General features: G+C 54.5%; 18 non-coding genes across 18 annotated transcripts; 8 read left to right on the top strand and 10 right to left on the bottom strand.

The window, feature by feature from the left end:
• The first annotated feature begins 115 nt into the window (after positions 1-115).
• TRNAL-UAA (transfer RNA leucine (anticodon UAA)) lies at positions 116-198 on the top strand. The gene has a single exon. It is a non-coding gene; the product is annotated as a tRNA-Leu (tRNA).
• A 1,296-nt stretch (positions 199-1,494) lies between these two features.
• TRNAE-CUC (transfer RNA glutamic acid (anticodon CUC)) lies at positions 1,495-1,566 on the bottom strand. The gene has a single exon. It is a non-coding gene; the product is annotated as a tRNA-Glu (tRNA).
• An 894-nt stretch (positions 1,567-2,460) lies between these two features.
• TRNAL-UAA (transfer RNA leucine (anticodon UAA)) lies at positions 2,461-2,543 on the top strand. The gene has a single exon. It is a non-coding gene; the product is annotated as a tRNA-Leu (tRNA).
• Positions 2,544-3,839: 1,296 nt separating this feature from the next.
• Positions 3,840-3,911, bottom strand: TRNAE-CUC (transfer RNA glutamic acid (anticodon CUC)). Its single transcript has one exon. It is a non-coding gene; the product is annotated as a tRNA-Glu (tRNA).
• An 898-nt stretch (positions 3,912-4,809) lies between these two features.
• On the top strand, positions 4,810-4,892 carry TRNAL-UAA (transfer RNA leucine (anticodon UAA)). The gene has a single exon. It is a non-coding gene; the product is annotated as a tRNA-Leu (tRNA).
• A 904-nt stretch (positions 4,893-5,796) lies between these two features.
• On the bottom strand, positions 5,797-5,868 carry TRNAE-CUC (transfer RNA glutamic acid (anticodon CUC)). Its single transcript has one exon. It is a non-coding gene; the product is annotated as a tRNA-Glu (tRNA).
• A 340-nt stretch (positions 5,869-6,208) lies between these two features.
• Positions 6,209-6,280, bottom strand: TRNAE-CUC (transfer RNA glutamic acid (anticodon CUC)). Its single transcript has one exon. It is a non-coding gene; the product is annotated as a tRNA-Glu (tRNA).
• An 882-nt stretch (positions 6,281-7,162) lies between these two features.
• TRNAL-UAA (transfer RNA leucine (anticodon UAA)) lies at positions 7,163-7,245 on the top strand. Its single transcript has one exon. It is a non-coding gene; the product is annotated as a tRNA-Leu (tRNA).
• Positions 7,246-8,149: 904 nt separating this feature from the next.
• On the bottom strand, positions 8,150-8,221 carry TRNAE-CUC (transfer RNA glutamic acid (anticodon CUC)). The gene has a single exon. It is a non-coding gene; the product is annotated as a tRNA-Glu (tRNA).
• Positions 8,222-8,561: 340 nt separating this feature from the next.
• Positions 8,562-8,633, bottom strand: TRNAE-CUC (transfer RNA glutamic acid (anticodon CUC)). The gene has a single exon. It is a non-coding gene; the product is annotated as a tRNA-Glu (tRNA).
• An 882-nt stretch (positions 8,634-9,515) lies between these two features.
• Positions 9,516-9,598, top strand: TRNAL-UAA (transfer RNA leucine (anticodon UAA)). Its single transcript has one exon. It is a non-coding gene; the product is annotated as a tRNA-Leu (tRNA).
• A 1,296-nt stretch (positions 9,599-10,894) lies between these two features.
• TRNAE-CUC (transfer RNA glutamic acid (anticodon CUC)) lies at positions 10,895-10,966 on the bottom strand. The gene has a single exon. It is a non-coding gene; the product is annotated as a tRNA-Glu (tRNA).
• Positions 10,967-11,860: 894 nt separating this feature from the next.
• Positions 11,861-11,943, top strand: TRNAL-UAA (transfer RNA leucine (anticodon UAA)). The gene has a single exon. It is a non-coding gene; the product is annotated as a tRNA-Leu (tRNA).
• A 1,296-nt stretch (positions 11,944-13,239) lies between these two features.
• Positions 13,240-13,311, bottom strand: TRNAE-CUC (transfer RNA glutamic acid (anticodon CUC)). Its single transcript has one exon. It is a non-coding gene; the product is annotated as a tRNA-Glu (tRNA).
• A 906-nt stretch (positions 13,312-14,217) lies between these two features.
• Positions 14,218-14,300, top strand: TRNAL-UAA (transfer RNA leucine (anticodon UAA)). Its single transcript has one exon. It is a non-coding gene; the product is annotated as a tRNA-Leu (tRNA).
• A 904-nt stretch (positions 14,301-15,204) lies between these two features.
• TRNAE-CUC (transfer RNA glutamic acid (anticodon CUC)) lies at positions 15,205-15,276 on the bottom strand. Its single transcript has one exon. It is a non-coding gene; the product is annotated as a tRNA-Glu (tRNA).
• Positions 15,277-15,616: 340 nt separating this feature from the next.
• TRNAE-CUC (transfer RNA glutamic acid (anticodon CUC)) lies at positions 15,617-15,688 on the bottom strand. Its single transcript has one exon. It is a non-coding gene; the product is annotated as a tRNA-Glu (tRNA).
• An 882-nt stretch (positions 15,689-16,570) lies between these two features.
• On the top strand, positions 16,571-16,653 carry TRNAL-UAA (transfer RNA leucine (anticodon UAA)). Its single transcript has one exon. It is a non-coding gene; the product is annotated as a tRNA-Leu (tRNA).
• Positions 16,654-17,233: the final 580 nt, after the last annotated feature.

Genomic DNA, 17,233 nt, shown 5'->3' with positions numbered 1-17,233 from the left:
GCTCGCAAGCCAATTCCATCCAACCTCCTGCAGGGGGCACTCTGGGCTGGTTTTCCACTTGTTCGCCTGCTGTTGAAACAGCAAAGATTCAATTCGAAGCCCTTTGCAGCAGCTCACCAGGATGGCCGAGTGGTTAAGGCGTTGGACTTAAGATCCAATGGACAAGTGTCCGCGTGGGTTCGAGCCCCACTCCTGGTACAGGTTTTTACTCTTCTTACCTAAATGCGGCAGCAGCTTCGCACAAGCCCTTTCCTGCTGTCTGTAGGCAGTGCCCCTACCTCAAAGCCCTGAGGCTTGAGTTCACCTGAAAAGAGCAACAAGGAATCGTTGCCCGTAGACTCTTTTCCTGGAAAACCTTTGCATTTTTGTACCATGTCCCTCGCATCCCAAGCTTAAGCCGCCAAAGTTGGCAGAGCTTGTGCAACCCCGCCAACAGCCCTACCACCCCAAAAGAAAATTGGGCAGGGATTCCCGCCTCCGCTTCCGAAACGGGCTTCCAAACGGGCGATGCCCTGACGGGTCAGCCAGTCACCGTCTAGGCCCGGTACACCCCTGTGAATAATAGAGCGTCCAACCTCAAATCAGGCTACAGGGCCCTTCAGCCCATAGAAGGAGAACCTGTCAACAAACGGGGCGAGGGCAATGCTCGGGCCCCTTGCGAAGCCTTTGCCAAGCTCCAAAGGCTGCACTTTCCCAGCAGACCACAGCTCTGTATGCAAATCAAGCAGCTACGACCCCTCCCTCCCCTGCTTTTCTCCTCCAAACCGGTACGCAACCATTTCTGCAGCCCTCTGCCCCAGGGTCCCGGGCAAGGTCTTGGTCTGATGAGGCTAGGGATGGTGGGCGAGCTCGGCTTTGGCAGGGCGACAGGACTAATATTTTCTCTACAGCTTTGGAAGAAAGAAAGCTTCCTTTTTGGGGCACAGGCCCACTTCTAGCGGCGACAGCTTCCGGTAAGGGACCATGCTGAAAAGATGCTTGGAGTTACCGCCAGGGGAGCCACGCCGCTATTGCCTGTGAGTGAAGCTACATTTGAAAGAAATATTTTTTGAGACGCAGTTGTTTGAATTTCTGTAAAAATGTCATTCAGTAAAAGCCTCTCTTTCCTGACCGGGAATCGAACCCGGGCCGCCTAACCACTAGACCACCAGGGAGACCGCTGGACAGCTCGGGAAGGCCGGGCAGTGGTGTCCGAGTGCACAATGCCTGCAGGTGCCTCAAAGGCCAGTCCATTGGGGGACTGGGAAGAGAGGGGGAGGGCCGAGCAGATAGGTTCTCTCCAGCGGTGAAAAAGGAAGCTGCCTTTTTTGCGTCAAGGGCAGTCTTTCCGCAGCGACAGGAGAATGAATGGGACTCTGCCATAAACACGTTTTGCGTCGCGCTGAGGGCACTTCCTCCATTTTGTGCACGCAAATCTGCATCTGGGAGCAAGATTTCCGGTCGCCAGTTAACTGCATTGCTGTAAATAAAAATGTCAGTTGTTAAAAGAGCTCCTTCCCTGACCGGGAATCGAACCCGGGCCGCGGCGGTGAGAGCGCCGAATCCTAACCACTAGACCACCAGGGACGGTGGGTGCACCCCGTTGCGTGTCGCTCAGATGGTGGCGTCCGAGTCCAAAGGCTGAGGGCCTCTGCTACAATGGGCACCAGTGCCTGCAGGTCTTCGGGGGCCGTTTCTGCTAATAAATAAATAAATAAAGAAATAAAGAAAGAAAGAAAGAAAGAAAACAAAAACACTTGTGATGGTCTGCGAAAAGGGGAGCTTAGAGATTGAAGACAGCATCACTTTGGGAACGTTTGCGCTTTCACTTCCAAGCGCTGATATTCCTGTCTTGCTCTCCTGAAAGGACAGCCTTCCTCGCTATGAGCTTTTGTGGGTCAGTGCTGAAGCTCCCCCTAGAGGCTGCCGCTGAAGATGCACACTCACAACTAACCCTCCTTAGGAGAACTGCTTCGTGGGAGAGCACGTTTATTAAAAGGCGGCAGGCCATGATTGCCTGCGAGACACAGCAGGGTTACCATGCAGAGTTCAAAGGGGGCTTTGCTTGTACAGCAAGTGCCGGAGGGCAAGAAGGGATGACATAGGAGCTGCCCTTTTTTCGGGCTCGCACACCAAGGCCTGCACCAGCCTTCGAGGCTCAGCCTGCCTCTGGACTGCCCTAGACCACCTTTACTCAAAGCACACACTCTGGTCGGGGACTCGAAGCCAGGCCCGTGGCAGTGAAAGCACCAAATCCTCACCACTAGGCCACCGGGGAAACGACTGCAGCACCCGGGAGGTTTCCGCAACCGTACTTGCAGTCAGCTGGAGGCTATTGTAATGCTGTTAAGTGAGAGACGTTTGCCGCTCGCAAGCCAATTCCATCCAACCTCCTGCAGGGGGCACTCTGGGCTGGTTTTCCACTTGTTCGCCTGCTGCTGAAACAGCAAAGATTCAATTCGAAGCCCTTTGCAGCAGCTCACCAGGATGGCCGAGTGGTTAAGGCGTTGGACTTAAGATCCAATGGACAAGTGTCCGCGTGGGTTCGAGCCCCACTCCTGGTACAGGTTTTTACTCTTCTTACCTAAATGCGGCAGCAGCTTCGCACAAGCCCTTTCCTGCTGTCTGTAGGCAGTGCCCCTACCTCAAAGCCCTGAGGCTTGAGTTCACCTGAAAAGAGCAACAAGGAATCGTTGCCCGTAGACTCTTTTCCTGGAAAACCTTTGCATTTTTGTACCATGTCCCTCGCATCCCAAGCTTAAGCCGCCAAAGTTGGCAGAGCTTGTGCAACCCCGCCAACAGCCCTACCACCCCAAAAGAAAATTGGGCAGGGATTCCCGCCTCCGCTTCCGAAACAGGCTTCCAAACGGGCGATGCCCTGACGGGTCAGCCAGTCACCGTCTAGGCCCGGTACACCCCTGTGAATAATAGAGCGTCCAACCTCAAATCAGGCTACAGGGCCCTTCAGCCCATAGAAGGAGAACCTGTCAACAAACGGGGCGAGGGCAATGCTCGGGCCCCTTGCGAAGCCTTTGCCAAGCTCCAAAGGCTGCACTTTCCCAGCAGACCACAGCTCTGTATGCAAATCAAGCAGCTACGACCCCTCCCTCCCCTGCTTTTCTCCTCCAAACCGGTACGCAACCATTTCTGCAGCCCTCTGCCCCAGGGTCCCGGGCAAGGTCTTGGTCTGATGAGGCTAGGGATGGTGGGCGAGCTCGGCTTTGGCAGGGCGACAGGACTAATATTTTCTCTACAGCTTTGGAAGAAAGAAAGCTTCCTTTTTGGGGCACAGGCCCACTTCTAGCGGCGACAGCTTCCGGTAAGGGACCATGCTGAAAAGATGCTTGGAGTTACCGCCAGGGGAGCCACGCCGCTATTGCCTGTGAGTGAAGCTACATTTGAAAGAAATATTTTTTGAGACGCAGTTGTTTGAATTTCTGTAAAAATGTCATTCAGTAAAAGCCTCTCTTTCCTGACCGGGAATCGAACCCGGGCCGCCTAACCACTAGACCACCAGGGAGACCGCTGGACAGCTCGGGAAGGCCGGGCAGTGGTGTCCGAGTGCACAATGCCTGCAGGTGCCTCAAAGGCCAGTCCATTGGGGGACTGGGAAGAGAGGGGGAGGGCCGAGCAGATAGGTTCTCTCCAGCGGTGAAAAAGGAAGCTGCCTTTTTTGCGTCAAGGGCAGTCTTTCCGCAGCGACAGGAGAATGAATGGGACTCTGCCATAAACACGTTTTGCGTCGCGCTGAGGGCACTTCCTCCATTTTGTGCACGCAAATCTGCATCTGGGAGCAAGATTTCCGGTCGCCAGTTAACTGCATTGCTGTAAATAAAAATGTCAGTTGTTAAAAGAGCTCCTTCCCTGACCGGGAATCGAACCCGGGCCGCGGCGGTGAGAGCGCCGAATCCTAACCACTAGACCACCAGGGACGGTGGGTGCACCCCGTTGCGTGTCGCTCAGATGGTGGCGTCCGAGTCCAAAGGCTGAGGGCCTCTGCTACAATGGGCACCAGTGCCTGCAGGTCTTCGGGGGCCGTTTCTGCTAATAAATAAATAAATAAATAAAGAAAGAAAGAAAGAAAGAAAGAAAGAAAACAAAAACACTTGTGATGGTCTGCGAAAAGGGGAGCTTAGAGATTGAAGACAGCATCACTTTGGGAACGTTTGCGCTTTCACTTCCAAGCGCTGATATTCCTGTCTTGCTCTCCTGAAAGGACAGCCTTCCTCGCTATGAGCTTTTGTGGGTCAGTGCTGAAGCTCCCCCTAGAGGCTGCCGCTGAAGATGCACACTCACAACTAACCCTCCTTAGGAGAACTGCTTCGTGGGAGAGCACGTTTATTAAAAGGCGGCAGGCCATGATTGCCTGCGAGACACAGCAGGGTTACCATGCAGAGTTCAAAGGGGGCTTTGCTTGTACAGCAAGTGCCGGAGGGCAAGAAGGGATGACATAGGAGCTGCCCTTTTTTCGGGCTCGCACACCAAGGCCTGCACCAGCCTTCGAGGCTCAGCCTGCCTCTGGACTGCCCTAGACCACCTTTACTCAAAGCACACACTCTGGTCGGGGACTCGAAGCCAGGCCCGTGGCAGTGAAAGCACCAAATCCTCACCACTAGGCCACCGGGGAAACGACTGCAGCACCCGGGAGGTTTCCGCAACCGTACTTGCAGTCAGCTGGAGGCTATTGTAATGCTGTTAAGTGAGAGACGTTTGCCGCTCGCAAGCCAATTCCATCCAACCTCCTGCAGGGGGCACTCTGGGCTGGTTTTCCACTTGTTCGCCTGCTGCTGAAACAGCAAAGATTCAATTCGAAGCCCTTTGCAGCAGCTCACCAGGATGGCCGAGTGGTTAAGGCGTTGGACTTAAGATCCAATGGACAAGTGTCCGCGTGGGTTCGAGCCCCACTCCTGGTACAGGTTTTTACTCTTCTTACCTAAATGCGGCAGCAGCTTCGCACAAGCCCTTTCCTGCTGTCTGTAGGCAGTGCCCCTACCTCAAAGCCCTGAGGCTTGAGTTCACCTGAAAAGAGCAACAAGGAATCGTTGCCCGTAGACTCTTTTCCTGGAAAACCTTTGCATTTTTGTACCATGTCCCTCGCATCCCAAGCTTAAGCCGCCAAAGTTGGCAGAGCTTGTGCAACCCCGCCAACAGCCCTACCACCCCAAAAGAAAATTGGGCAGGGATTCCCGCCTCCGCTTCCGAAACGGGCTTCCAAACGGGCGATGCCCTGACGGGTCAGCCAGTCACCGTCTAGGCCCGGTACACCCCTGTGAATAATAGAGCGTCCAACCTCAAATCAGGCTACAGGGCCCTTCAGCCCATAGAAGGAGAACCTGTCAACAAACGGGGCGAGGGCAATGCTCGGGCCCCTTGCGAAGCCTTTGCCAAGCTCCAAAGGCTGCACTTTCCCAGCAGACCACAGCTCTGTATGCAAATCAAGCAGCTACGACCCCTCCCTCCCCTGCTTTTCTCCTCCAAACCGGTACGCAACCATTTCTGCAGCCCTCTGCCCCAGGGTCCCGGGCAAGGTCTTGGTCTGATGAGGCTAGGGATGGTGGGCGAGCTCGGCTTTGGCAGGGCGACAGGACTAATATTTTCTCTACAGCTTTGGAAGAAAGAAAGCTTCCTTTTTGGGGCACAGGCCCACTTCTAGCGGCGACAGCTTCCGGTAAGGGACCATGCTGAAAAGATGCTTGGAGTTACCGCCAGGGGAGCCACGCCGCTATTGCCTGTGAGTGAAGCTACATTTGAAAGAAATATTTTTTGAGACGCAGTTGTTTGAATTTCTGTAAAAATGTCATTCAGTAAAAGCCTCTCTTCCCTGACCGGGAATCGAACCCGGGCCGCGGCGGTGAGAGCGCCGAATCCTAACCACTAGACCACCAGGGAGACCGCTGGACAACTCGGGAAGGCCGGGCAGTGGTGTCCGAGTGCACAATGCCTGCAGGTGCCTCAAAGGCCAGTCCATTGGGGGACTGGGAAGAGAGGGGGAGGGCCGAGCAGATAGGTTCTCTCCAGCGGTGAAAAAGGAAGCTGCCTTTTTTGCGTCAAGGGCAGTCTTTCCGCAGCGACAGGAGAATGAATGGGACTCTGCCATAAACACGTTTTGCGTCGCGCTGAGGGCACTTCCTCCATTTTGTGCACGCAAATCTGCATCTGGGAGCAAGATTTCCGGTCGCCAGTTAACTGCATTGCTGTAAATAAAAATGTCAGTTGTTAAAAGAGCTCCTTCCCTGACCGGGAATCGAACCCGGGCCGCGGCGGTGAGAGCGCCGAATCCTAACCACTAGACCACCAGGGACGGTGGGTGCACCCCGTTGCGTGTCGCTCAGATGGTGGCGTCCGAGTCCAAAGGCTGAGGGCCTCTGCTACAATGGGCACCAGTGCCTGCAGGTCTTCGGGGGCCGTTTCTGCTAATAAATAAAGAAATAAAGAAAGAAAGAAAGAAAACAAAAACACTTGTGATGGTCTGCGAAAAGGGGAGCTTAGAGATTGAAGACAGCATCACTTTGGGAACGTTTGCGCTTTCACTTCCAAGCGCTGATATTCCTGTCTTGCTCTCCTGAAAGGACAGCCTTCCTCGCTATGAGCTTTTGTGGGTCAGTGCTGAAGCTCCCCCTAGAGGCTGCCGCTGAAGATGCACACTCACAACTAACCCTCCTTAGGAGAACTGCTTCGTGGGAGAGCACGTTTATTAAAAGGCGGCAGGCCATGATTGCCTGCGAGACACAGCAGGGTTACCATGCAGAGTTCAAAGGGGGCTTTGCTTGTACAGCAAGTGCCGGAGGGCAAGAAGGGATGACATAGGAGCTGCCCTTTTTTCGGGCTCGCACACCAAGGCCTGCACCAGCCTTCGAGGCTCAGCCTGCCTCTGTACTGCCCTAGACCACCTTTACTCAAAGCACACACTCTGGTCGGGGACTCGAAGCCAGGCCCGTGGCAGTGAAAGCACCAAATCCTCACCACTAGGCCACCGGGGAAACGACTGCAGCACCCGGGAGGTTTCCGCAACCGTACTTGCAGTCAGCTGGAGGCTATTGTAATGCTGTTAAGTGAGAGACGTTTGCCGCTCGCAAGCCAATTCCATCCAACCTCCTGCAGGGGGCACTCTGGGCTGGTTTTCCACTTGTTCGCCTGCTGCTGAAACAGCAAAGATTCAATTCGAAGCCCTTTGCAGCAGCTCACCAGGATGGCCGAGTGGTTAAGGCGTTGGACTTAAGATCCAATGGACAAGTGTCCGCGTGGGTTCGAGCCCCACTCCTGGTACAGGTTTTTACTCTTCTTACCTAAATGCGGCAGCAGCTTCGCACAAGCCCTTTCCTGCTGTCTGTAGGCAGTGCCCCTACCTCAAAGCCCTGAGGCTTGAGTTCACCTGAAAAGAGCAACAAGGAATCGTTGCCCGTAGACTCTTTTCCTGGAAAACCTTTGCATTTTTGTACCATGTCCCTCGCATCCCAAGCTTAAGCCGCCAAAGTTGGCAGAGCTTGTGCAACCCCGCCAACAGCCCTACCACCCCAAAAGAAAATTGGGCAGGGATTCCCGCCTCCGCTTCCGAAACGGGCTTCCAAACGGGCGATGCCCTGACGGGTCAGCCAGTCACCGTCTAGGCCCGGTACACCCCTGTGAATAATAGAGCGTCCAACCTCAAATCAGGCTACAGGGCCCTTCAGCCCATAGAAGGAGAACCTGTCAACAAACGGGGCGAGGGCAATGCTCGGGCCCCTTGCGAAGCCTTTGCCAAGCTCCAAAGGCTGCACTTTCCCAGCAGACCACAGCTCTGTATGCAAATCAAGCAGCTACGACCCCTCCCTCCCCTGCTTTTCTCCTCCAAACCGGTACGCAACCATTTCTGCAGCCCTCTGCCCCAGGGTCCCGGGCAAGGTCTTGGTCTGATGAGGCTAGGGATGGTGGGCGAGCTCGGCTTTGGCAGGGCGACAGGACTAATATTTTCTCTACAGCTTTGGAAGAAAGAAAGCTTCCTTTTTGGGGCACAGGCCCACTTCTAGCGGCGACAGCTTCCGGTAAGGGACCATGCTGAAAAGATGCTTGGAGTTACCGCCAGGGGAGCCACGCCGCTATTGCCTGTGAGTGAAGCTACATTTGAAAGAAATATTTTTTGAGACGCAGTTGTTTGAATTTCTGTAAAAATGTCATTCAGTAAAAGCCTCTCTTCCCTGACCGGGAATCGAACCCGGGCCGCGGCGGTGAGAGCGCCGAATCCTAACCACTAGACCACCAGGGAGACCGCTGGACAACTCGGGAAGGCCGGGCAGTGGTGTCCGAGTGCACAATGCCTGCAGGTGCCTCAAAGGCCAGTCCATTGGGGGACTGGGAAGAGAGGGGGAGGGCCGAGCAGATAGGTTCTCTCCAGCGGTGAAAAAGGAAGCTGCCTTTTTTGCGTCAAGGGCAGTCTTTCCGCAGCGACAGGAGAATGAATGGGACTCTGCCATAAACACGTTTTGCGTCGCGCTGAGGGCACTTCCTCCATTTTGTGCACGCAAATCTGCATCTGGGAGCAAGATTTCCGGTCGCCAGTTAACTGCATTGCTGTAAATAAAAATGTCAGTTGTTAAAAGAGCTCCTTCCCTGACCGGGAATCGAACCCGGGCCGCGGCGGTGAGAGCGCCGAATCCTAACCACTAGACCACCAGGGACGGTGGGTGCACCCCGTTGCGTGTCGCTCAGATGGTGGCGTCCGAGTCCAAAGGCTGAGGGCCTCTGCTACAATGGGCACCAGTGCCTGCAGGTCTTCGGGGGCCGTTTCTGCTAATAAATAAAGAAATAAAGAAAGAAAGAAAGAAAACAAAAACACTTGTGATGGTCTGCGAAAAGGGGAGCTTAGAGATTGAAGACAGCATCACTTTGGGAACGTTTGCGCTTTCACTTCCAAGCGCTGATATTCCTGTCTTGCTCTCCTGAAAGGACAGCCTTCCTCGCTATGAGCTTTTGTGGGTCAGTGCTGAAGCTCCCCCTAGAGGCTGCCGCTGAAGATGCACACTCACAACTAACCCTCCTTAGGAGAACTGCTTCGTGGGAGAGCACGTTTATTAAAAGGCGGCAGGCCATGATTGCCTGCGAGACACAGCAGGGTTACCATGCAGAGTTCAAAGGGGGCTTTGCTTGTACAGCAAGTGCCGGAGGGCAAGAAGGGATGACATAGGAGCTGCCCTTTTTTCGGGCTCGCACACCAAGGCCTGCACCAGCCTTCGAGGCTCAGCCTGCCTCTGTACTGCCCTAGACCACCTTTACTCAAAGCACACACTCTGGTCGGGGACTCGAAGCCAGGCCCGTGGCAGTGAAAGCACCAAATCCTCACCACTAGGCCACCGGGGAAACGACTGCAGCACCCGGGAGGTTTCCGCAACCGTACTTGCAGTCAGCTGGAGGCTATTGTAATGCTGTTAAGTGAGAGACGTTTGCCGCTCGCAAGCCAATTCCATCCAACCTCCTGCAGGGGGCACTCTGGGCTGGTTTTCCACTTGTTCGCCTGCTGCTGAAACAGCAAAGATTCAATTCGAAGCCCTTTGCAGCAGCTCACCAGGATGGCCGAGTGGTTAAGGCGTTGGACTTAAGATCCAATGGACAAGTGTCCGCGTGGGTTCGAGCCCCACTCCTGGTACAGGTTTTTACTCTTCTTACCTAAATGCGGCAGCAGCTTCGCACAAGCCCTTTCCTGCTGTCTGTAGGCAGTGCCCCTACCTCAAAGCCCTGAGGCTTGAGTTCACCTGAAAAGAGCAACAAGGAATCGTTGCCCGTAGACTCTTTTCCTGGAAAACCTTTGCATTTTTGTACCATGTCCCTCGCATCCCAAGCTTAAGCCGCCAAAGTTGGCAGAGCTTGTGCAACCCCGCCAACAGCCCTACCACCCCAAAAGAAAATTGGGCAGGGATTCCCGCCTCCGCTTCCGAAACGGGCTTCCAAACGGGCGATGCCCTGACGGGTCAGCCAGTCACCGTCTAGGCCCGGTACACCCCTGTGAATAATAGAGCGTCCAACCTCAAATCAGGCTACAGGGCCCTTCAGCCCATAGAAGGAGAACCTGTCAACAAACGGGGCGAGGGCAATGCTCGGGCCCCTTGCGAAGCCTTTGCCAAGCTCCAAAGGCTGCACTTTCCCAGCAGACCACAGCTCTGTATGCAAATCAAGCAGCTACGACCCCTCCCTCCCCTGCTTTTCTCCTCCAAACCGGTACGCAACCATTTCTGCAGCCCTCTGCCCCAGGGTCCCGGGCAAGGTCTTGGTCTGATGAGGCTAGGGATGGTGGGCGAGCTCGGCTTTGGCAGGGCGACAGGACTAATATTTTCTCTACAGCTTTGGAAGAAAGAAAGCTTCCTTTTTGGGGCACAGGCCCACTTCTAGCGGCGACAGCTTCCGGTAAGGGACCATGCTGAAAAGATGCTTGGAGTTACCGCCAGGGGAGCCACGCCGCTATTGCCTGTGAGTGAAGCTACATTTGAAAGAAATATTTTTTGAGACGCAGTTGTTTGAATTTCTGTAAAAATGTCATTCAGTAAAAGCCTCTCTTTCCTGACCGGGAATCGAACCCGGGCCGCCTAACCACTAGACCACCAGGGAGACCGCTGGACAGCTCGGGAAGGCCGGGCAGTGGTGTCCGAGTGCACAATGCCTGCAGGTGCCTCAAAGGCCAGTCCATTGGGGGACTGGGAAGAGAGGGGGAGGGCCGAGCAGATAGGTTCTCTCCAGCGGTGAAAAAGGAAGCTGCCTTTTTTGCGTCAAGGGCAGTCTTTCCGCAGCGACAGGAGAATGAATGGGACTCTGCCATAAACACGTTTTGCGTCGCGCTGAGGGCACTTCCTCCATTTTGTGCACGCAAATCTGCATCTGGGAGCAAGATTTCCGGTCGCCAGTTAACTGCATTGCTGTAAATAAAAATGTCAGTTGTTAAAAGAGCTCCTTCCCTGACCGGGAATCGAACCCGGGCCGCGGCGGTGAGAGCGCCGAATCCTAACCACTAGACCACCAGGGACGGTGGGTGCACCCCGTTGCGTGTCGCTCAGATGGTGGCGTCCGAGTCCAAAGGCTGAGGGCCTCTGCTACAATGGGCACCAGTGCCTGCAGGTCTTCGGGGGCCGTTTCTGCTAATAAATAAATAAATAAAGAAATAAAGAAAGAAAGAAAGAAAGAAAACAAAAACACTTGTGATGGTCTGCGAAAAGGGGAGCTTAGAGATTGAAGACAGCATCACTTTGGGAACGTTTGCGCTTTCACTTCCAAGCGCTGATATTCCTGTCTTGCTCTCCTGAAAGGACAGCCTTCCTCGCTATGAGCTTTTGTGGGTCAGTGCTGAAGCTCCCCCTAGAGGCTGCCGCTGAAGATGCACACTCACAACTAACCCTCCTTAGGAGAACTGCTTCGTGGGAGAGCACGTTTATTAAAAGGCGGCAGGCCATGATTGCCTGCGAGACACAGCAGGGTTACCATGCAGAGTTCAAAGGGGGCTTTGCTTGTACAGCAAGTGCCGGAGGGCAAGAAGGGATGACATAGGAGCTGCCCTTTTTTCGGGCTCGCACACCAAGGCCTGCACCAGCCTTCGAGGCTCAGCCTGCCTCTGGACTGCCCTAGACCACCTTTACTCAAAGCACACACTCTGGTCGGGGACTCGAAGCCAGGCCCGTGGCAGTGAAAGCACCAAATCCTCACCACTAGGCCACCGGGGAAACGACTGCAGCACCCGGGAGGTTTCCGCAACCGTACTTGCAGTCAGCTGGAGGCTATTGTAATGCTGTTAAGTGAGAGACGTTTGCCGCTCGCAAGCCAATTCCATCCAACCTCCTGCAGGGGGCACTCTGGGCTGGTTTTCCACTTGTTCGCCTGCTGCTGAAACAGCAAAGATTCAATTCGAAGCCCTTTGCAGCAGCTCACCAGGATGGCCGAGTGGTTAAGGCGTTGGACTTAAGATCCAATGGACAAGTGTCCGCGTGGGTTCGAGCCCCACTCCTGGTACAGGTTTTTACTCTTCTTACCTAAATGCGGCAGCAGCTTCGCACAAGCCCTTTCCTGCTGTCTGTAGGCAGTGCCCCTACCTCAAAGCCCTGAGGCTTGAGTTCACCTGAAAAGAGCAACAAGGAATCGTTGCCCGTAGACTCTTTTCCTGGAAAACCTTTGCATTTTTGTACCATGTCCCTCGCATCCCAAGCTTAAGCCGCCAAAGTTGGCAGAGCTTGTGCAACCCCGCCAACAGCCCTACCACCCCAAAAGAAAATTGGGCAGGGATTCCCGCCTCCGCTTCCGAAACAGGCTTCCAAACGGGCGATGCCCTGACGGGTCAGCCAGTCACCGTCTAGGCCCGGTACACCCCTGTGAATAATAGAGCGTCCAACCTCAAATCAGGCTACAGGGCCCTTCAGCCCATAGAAGGAGAACCTGTCAACAAACGGGGCGAGGGCAATGCTCGGGCCCCTTGCGAAGCCTTTGCCAAGCTCCAAAGGCTGCACTTTCCCAGCAGACCACAGCTCTGTATGCAAATCAAGCAGCTACGACCCCTCCCTCCCCTGCTTTTCTCCTCCAAACCGGTACGCAACCATTTCTGCAGCCCTCTGCCCCAGGGTCCCGGGCAAGGTCTTGGTCTGATGAGGCTAGGGATGGTGGGCGAGCTCGGCTTTGGCAGGGCGACAGGACTAATATTTTCTCTACAGCTTTGGAAGAAAGAAAGCTTCCTTTTTGGGGCACAGGCCCACTTCTAGCGGCGACAGCTTCCGGTAAGGGACCATGCTGAAAAGATGCTTGGAGTTACCGCCAGGGGAGCCACGCCGCTATTGCCTGTGAGTGAAGCTACATTTGAAAGAAATATTTTTTGAGACGCAGTTGTTTGAATTTCTGTAAAAATGTCATTCAGTAAAAGCCTCTCTTTCCTGACCGGGAATCGAACCCGGGCCGCCTAACCACTAGACCACCAGGGAGACCGCTGGACAGCTCGGGAAGGCCGGGCAGTGGTGTCCGAGTGCACAATGCCTGCAGGTGCCTCAAAGGCCAGTCCATTGGGGGACTGGGAAGAGAGGGGGAGGGCCGAGCAGATAGGTTCTCTCCAGCGGTGAAAAAGGAAGCTGCCTTTTTTGCGTCAAGGGCAGTCTTTCCGCAGCGACAGGAGAATGAATGGGACTCTGCCATAAACACGTTTTGCGTCGCGCTGAGGGCACTTCCTCCATTTTGTGCACGCAAATCTGCATCTGGGAGCAAGATTTCCGGTCGCCAGTTAACTGCATTGCTGTAAATAAAAATGTCAGTTGTTAAAAGAGCTCCTTCCCTGACCGGGAATCGAACCCGGGCCGCGGCGGTGAGAGCGCCGAATCCTAACCACTAGACCACCAGGGACGGTGGGTGCACCCCGTTGCGTGTCGCTCAGATGGTGGCGTCCGAGTCCAAAGGCTGAGGGCCTCTGCTACAATGGGCACCAGTGCCTGCAGGTCTTCGGGGGCCGTTTCTGCTAATAAATAAATAAATAAATAAAGAAAGAAAGAAAGAAAGAAAGAAAGAAAGAAAGAAAACAAAAACACTTGTGATGGTCTGCGAAAAGGGGAGCTTAGAGATTGAAGACAGCATCACTTTGGGAACGTTTGCGCTTTCACTTCCAAGCGCTGATATTCCTGTCTTGCTCTCCTGAAAGGACAGCCTTCCTCGCTATGAGCTTTTGTGGGTCAGTGCTGAAGCTCCCCCTAGAGGCTGCCGCTGAAGATGCACACTCACAACTAACCCTCCTTAGGAGAACTGCTTCGTGGGAGAGCACGTTTATTAAAAGGCGGCAGGCCATGATTGCCTGCGAGACACAGCAGGGTTACCATGCAGAGTTCAAAGGGGGCTTTGCTTGTACAGCAAGTGCCGGAGGGCAAGAAGGGATGACATAGGAGCTGCCCTTTTTTCGGGCTCGCACACCAAGGCCTGCACCAGCCTTCGAGGCTCAGCCTGCCTCTGGACTGCCCTAGACCACCTTTACTCAAAGCACACACTCTGGTCGGGGACTCGAAGCCAGGCCCGTGGCAGTGAAAGCACCAAATCCTCACCACTAGGCCACCGGGGAAACGACTGCAGCACCCGGGAGGTTTCCGCAACCGTACTTGCAGTCAGCTGGAGGCTATTGTAATGCTGTTAAGTGAGAGACGTTTGCCGCTCGCAAGCCAATTCCATCCAACCTCCTGCAGGGGGCACTCTGGGCTGGTTTTCCACTTGTTCGCCTGCTGCTGAAACAGCAAAGATTCAATTCGAAGCCCTTTGCAGCAGCTCACCAGGATGGCCGAGTGGTTAAGGCGTTGGACTTAAGATCCAATGGACAAGTGTCCGCGTGGGTTCGAGCCCCACTCCTGGTACAGGTTTTTACTCTTCTTACCTAAATGCGGCAGCAGCTTCGCACAAGCCCTTTCCTGCTGTCTGTAGGCAGTGCCCCTACCTCAAAGCCCTGAGGCTTGAGTTCACCTGAAAAGAGCAACAAGGAATCGTTGCCCGTAGACTCTTTTCCTGGAAAACCTTTGCATTTTTGTACCATGTCCCTCGCATCCCAAGCTTAAGCCGCCAAAGTTGGCAGAGCTTGTGCAACCCCGCCAACAGCCCTACCACCCCAAAAGAAAATTGGGCAGGGATTCCCGCCTCCGCTTCCGAAACGGGCTTCCAAACGGGCGATGCCCTGACGGGTCAGCCAGTCACCGTCTAGGCCCGGTACACCCCTGTGAATAATAGAGCGTCCAACCTCAAATCAGGCTACAGGGCCCTTCAGCCCATAGAAGGAGAACCTGTCAACAAACGGGGCGAGGGCAATGCTCGGGCCCCTTGCGAAGCCTTTGCCAAGCTCCAAAGGCTGCACTTTCCCAGCAGACCACAGCTCTGTATGCAAATCAAGCAGCTACGACCCCTCCCTCCCCTGCTTTTCTCCTCCAAACCGGTACGCAACCATTTCTGCAGCCCTCTGCCCCAGGGTCCCGGGCAAGGTCTTGGTCTGATGAGGCTAGGGATGGTGGGCGAGCTCGGCTTTGGCAGGGCGACAGGACTAATATTTTCTCTACAGCTTTGGAAGAAAGAAAGCTTCCTTTTTGGGGCACAGGCCCACTTCTAGCGGCGACAGCTTCCGGTAAGGGACCATGCTGAAAAGATGCTTGGAGTTACCGCCAGGGGAGCCACGCCGCTATTGCCTGTGAGTGAAGCTACATTTGAAAGAAATATTTTTTGAGACGCAGTTGTTTGAATTTCTGTAAAAATGTCATTCAGTAAAAGCCTCTCTTCCCTGACCGGGAATCGAACCCGGGCCGCGGCGGTGAGAGCGCCGAATCCTAACCACTAGACCACCAGGGAGACCGCTGGACAACTCGGGAAGGCCGGGCAGTGGTGTCCGAGTGCACAATGCCTGCAGGTGCCTCAAAGGCCAGTCCATTGGGGGACTGGGAAGAGAGGGGGAGGGCCGAGCAGATAGGTTCTCTCCAGCGGTGAAAAAGGAAGCTGCCTTTTTTGCGTCAAGGGCAGTCTTTCCGCAGCGACAGGAGAATGAATGGGACTCTGCCATAAACACGTTTTGCGTCGCGCTGAGGGCACTTCCTCCATTTTGTGCACGCAAATCTGCATCTGGGAGCAAGATTTCCGGTCGCCAGTTAACTGCATTGCTGTAAATAAAAATGTCAGTTGTTAAAAGAGCTCCTTCCCTGACCGGGAATCGAACCCGGGCCGCGGCGGTGAGAGCGCCGAATCCTAACCACTAGACCACCAGGGACGGTGGGTGCACCCCGTTGCGTGTCGCTCAGATGGTGGCGTCCGAGTCCAAAGGCTGAGGGCCTCTGCTACAATGGGCACCAGTGCCTGCAGGTCTTCGGGGGCCGTTTCTGCTAATAAATAAAGAAATAAAGAAAGAAAGAAAGAAAACAAAAACACTTGTGATGGTCTGCGAAAAGGGGAGCTTAGAGATTGAAGACAGCATCACTTTGGGAACGTTTGCGCTTTCACTTCCAAGCGCTGATATTCCTGTCTTGCTCTCCTGAAAGGACAGCCTTCCTCGCTATGAGCTTTTGTGGGTCAGTGCTGAAGCTCCCCCTAGAGGCTGCCGCTGAAGATGCACACTCACAACTAACCCTCCTTAGGAGAACTGCTTCGTGGGAGAGCACGTTTATTAAAAGGCGGCAGGCCATGATTGCCTGCGAGACACAGCAGGGTTACCATGCAGAGTTCAAAGGGGGCTTTGCTTGTACAGCAAGTGCCGGAGGGCAAGAAGGGATGACATAGGAGCTGCCCTTTTTTCGGGCTCGCACACCAAGGCCTGCACCAGCCTTCGAGGCTCAGCCTGCCTCTGTACTGCCCTAGACCACCTTTACTCAAAGCACACACTCTGGTCGGGGACTCGAAGCCAGGCCCGTGGCAGTGAAAGCACCAAATCCTCACCACTAGGCCACCGGGGAAACGACTGCAGCACCCGGGAGGTTTCCGCAACCGTACTTGCAGTCAGCTGGAGGCTATTGTAATGCTGTTAAGTGAGAGACGTTTGCCGCTCGCAAGCCAATTCCATCCAACCTCCTGCAGGGGGCACTCTGGGCTGGTTTTCCACTTGTTCGCCTGCTGCTGAAACAGCAAAGATTCAATTCGAAGCCCTTTGCAGCAGCTCACCAGGATGGCCGAGTGGTTAAGGCGTTGGACTTAAGATCCAATGGACAAGTGTCCGCGTGGGTTCGAGCCCCACTCCTGGTACAGGTTTTTACTCTTCTTACCTAAATGCGGCAGCAGCTTCGCACAAGCCCTTTCCTGCTGTCTGTAGGCAGTGCCCCTACCTCAAAGCCCTGAGGCTTGAGTTCACCTGAAAAGAGCAACAAGGAATCGTTGCCCGTAGACTCTTTTCCTGGAAAACCTTTGCATTTTTGTACCATGTCCCTCGCATCCCAAGCTTAAGCCGCCAAAGTTGGCAGAGCTTGTGCAACCCCGCCAACAGCCCTACCACCCCAAAAGAAAATTGGGCAGGGATTCCCGCCTCCGCTTCCGAAACGGCTTCCGAAACGGGCTTCCAAACGGGCGATGCCCTGACGGGTCAGCCAGTCACCGTCTAGGCCCGGTACACCCCTGTGAATAATAGAGCGTCCAACCTCAAATCAGGCTACAGGGCCCTTCAGCCCATAGAAGGAGAACCTGTCAACAAACGGGGCGAGGGCAATGCTCGGGCCCCTTGCGAAGCCTTTGCCAAGCTCCAAAGGCTGCACTTTCCCAGCAGACCACAGCTCTGTATGCAAATCAAGCAGCTACGACCCCTCCCTCCCCTGCTTTTCTCCTCCAAACC

The sequence above is a fragment of the Ambystoma mexicanum genome, chromosome 5p, assembly GCF_040938575.1.
Source record: "Ambystoma mexicanum isolate Mex_15411 chromosome 5p, UKY_AmexF1_1, whole genome shotgun sequence".
Taxonomy (NCBI): domain Eukaryota; kingdom Metazoa; phylum Chordata; class Amphibia; order Caudata; family Ambystomatidae; genus Ambystoma; species Ambystoma mexicanum.
The sequence above is the reverse complement of the archived record's forward strand: the minus strand, read 5'-3'. Positions and strand labels throughout refer to the sequence as shown.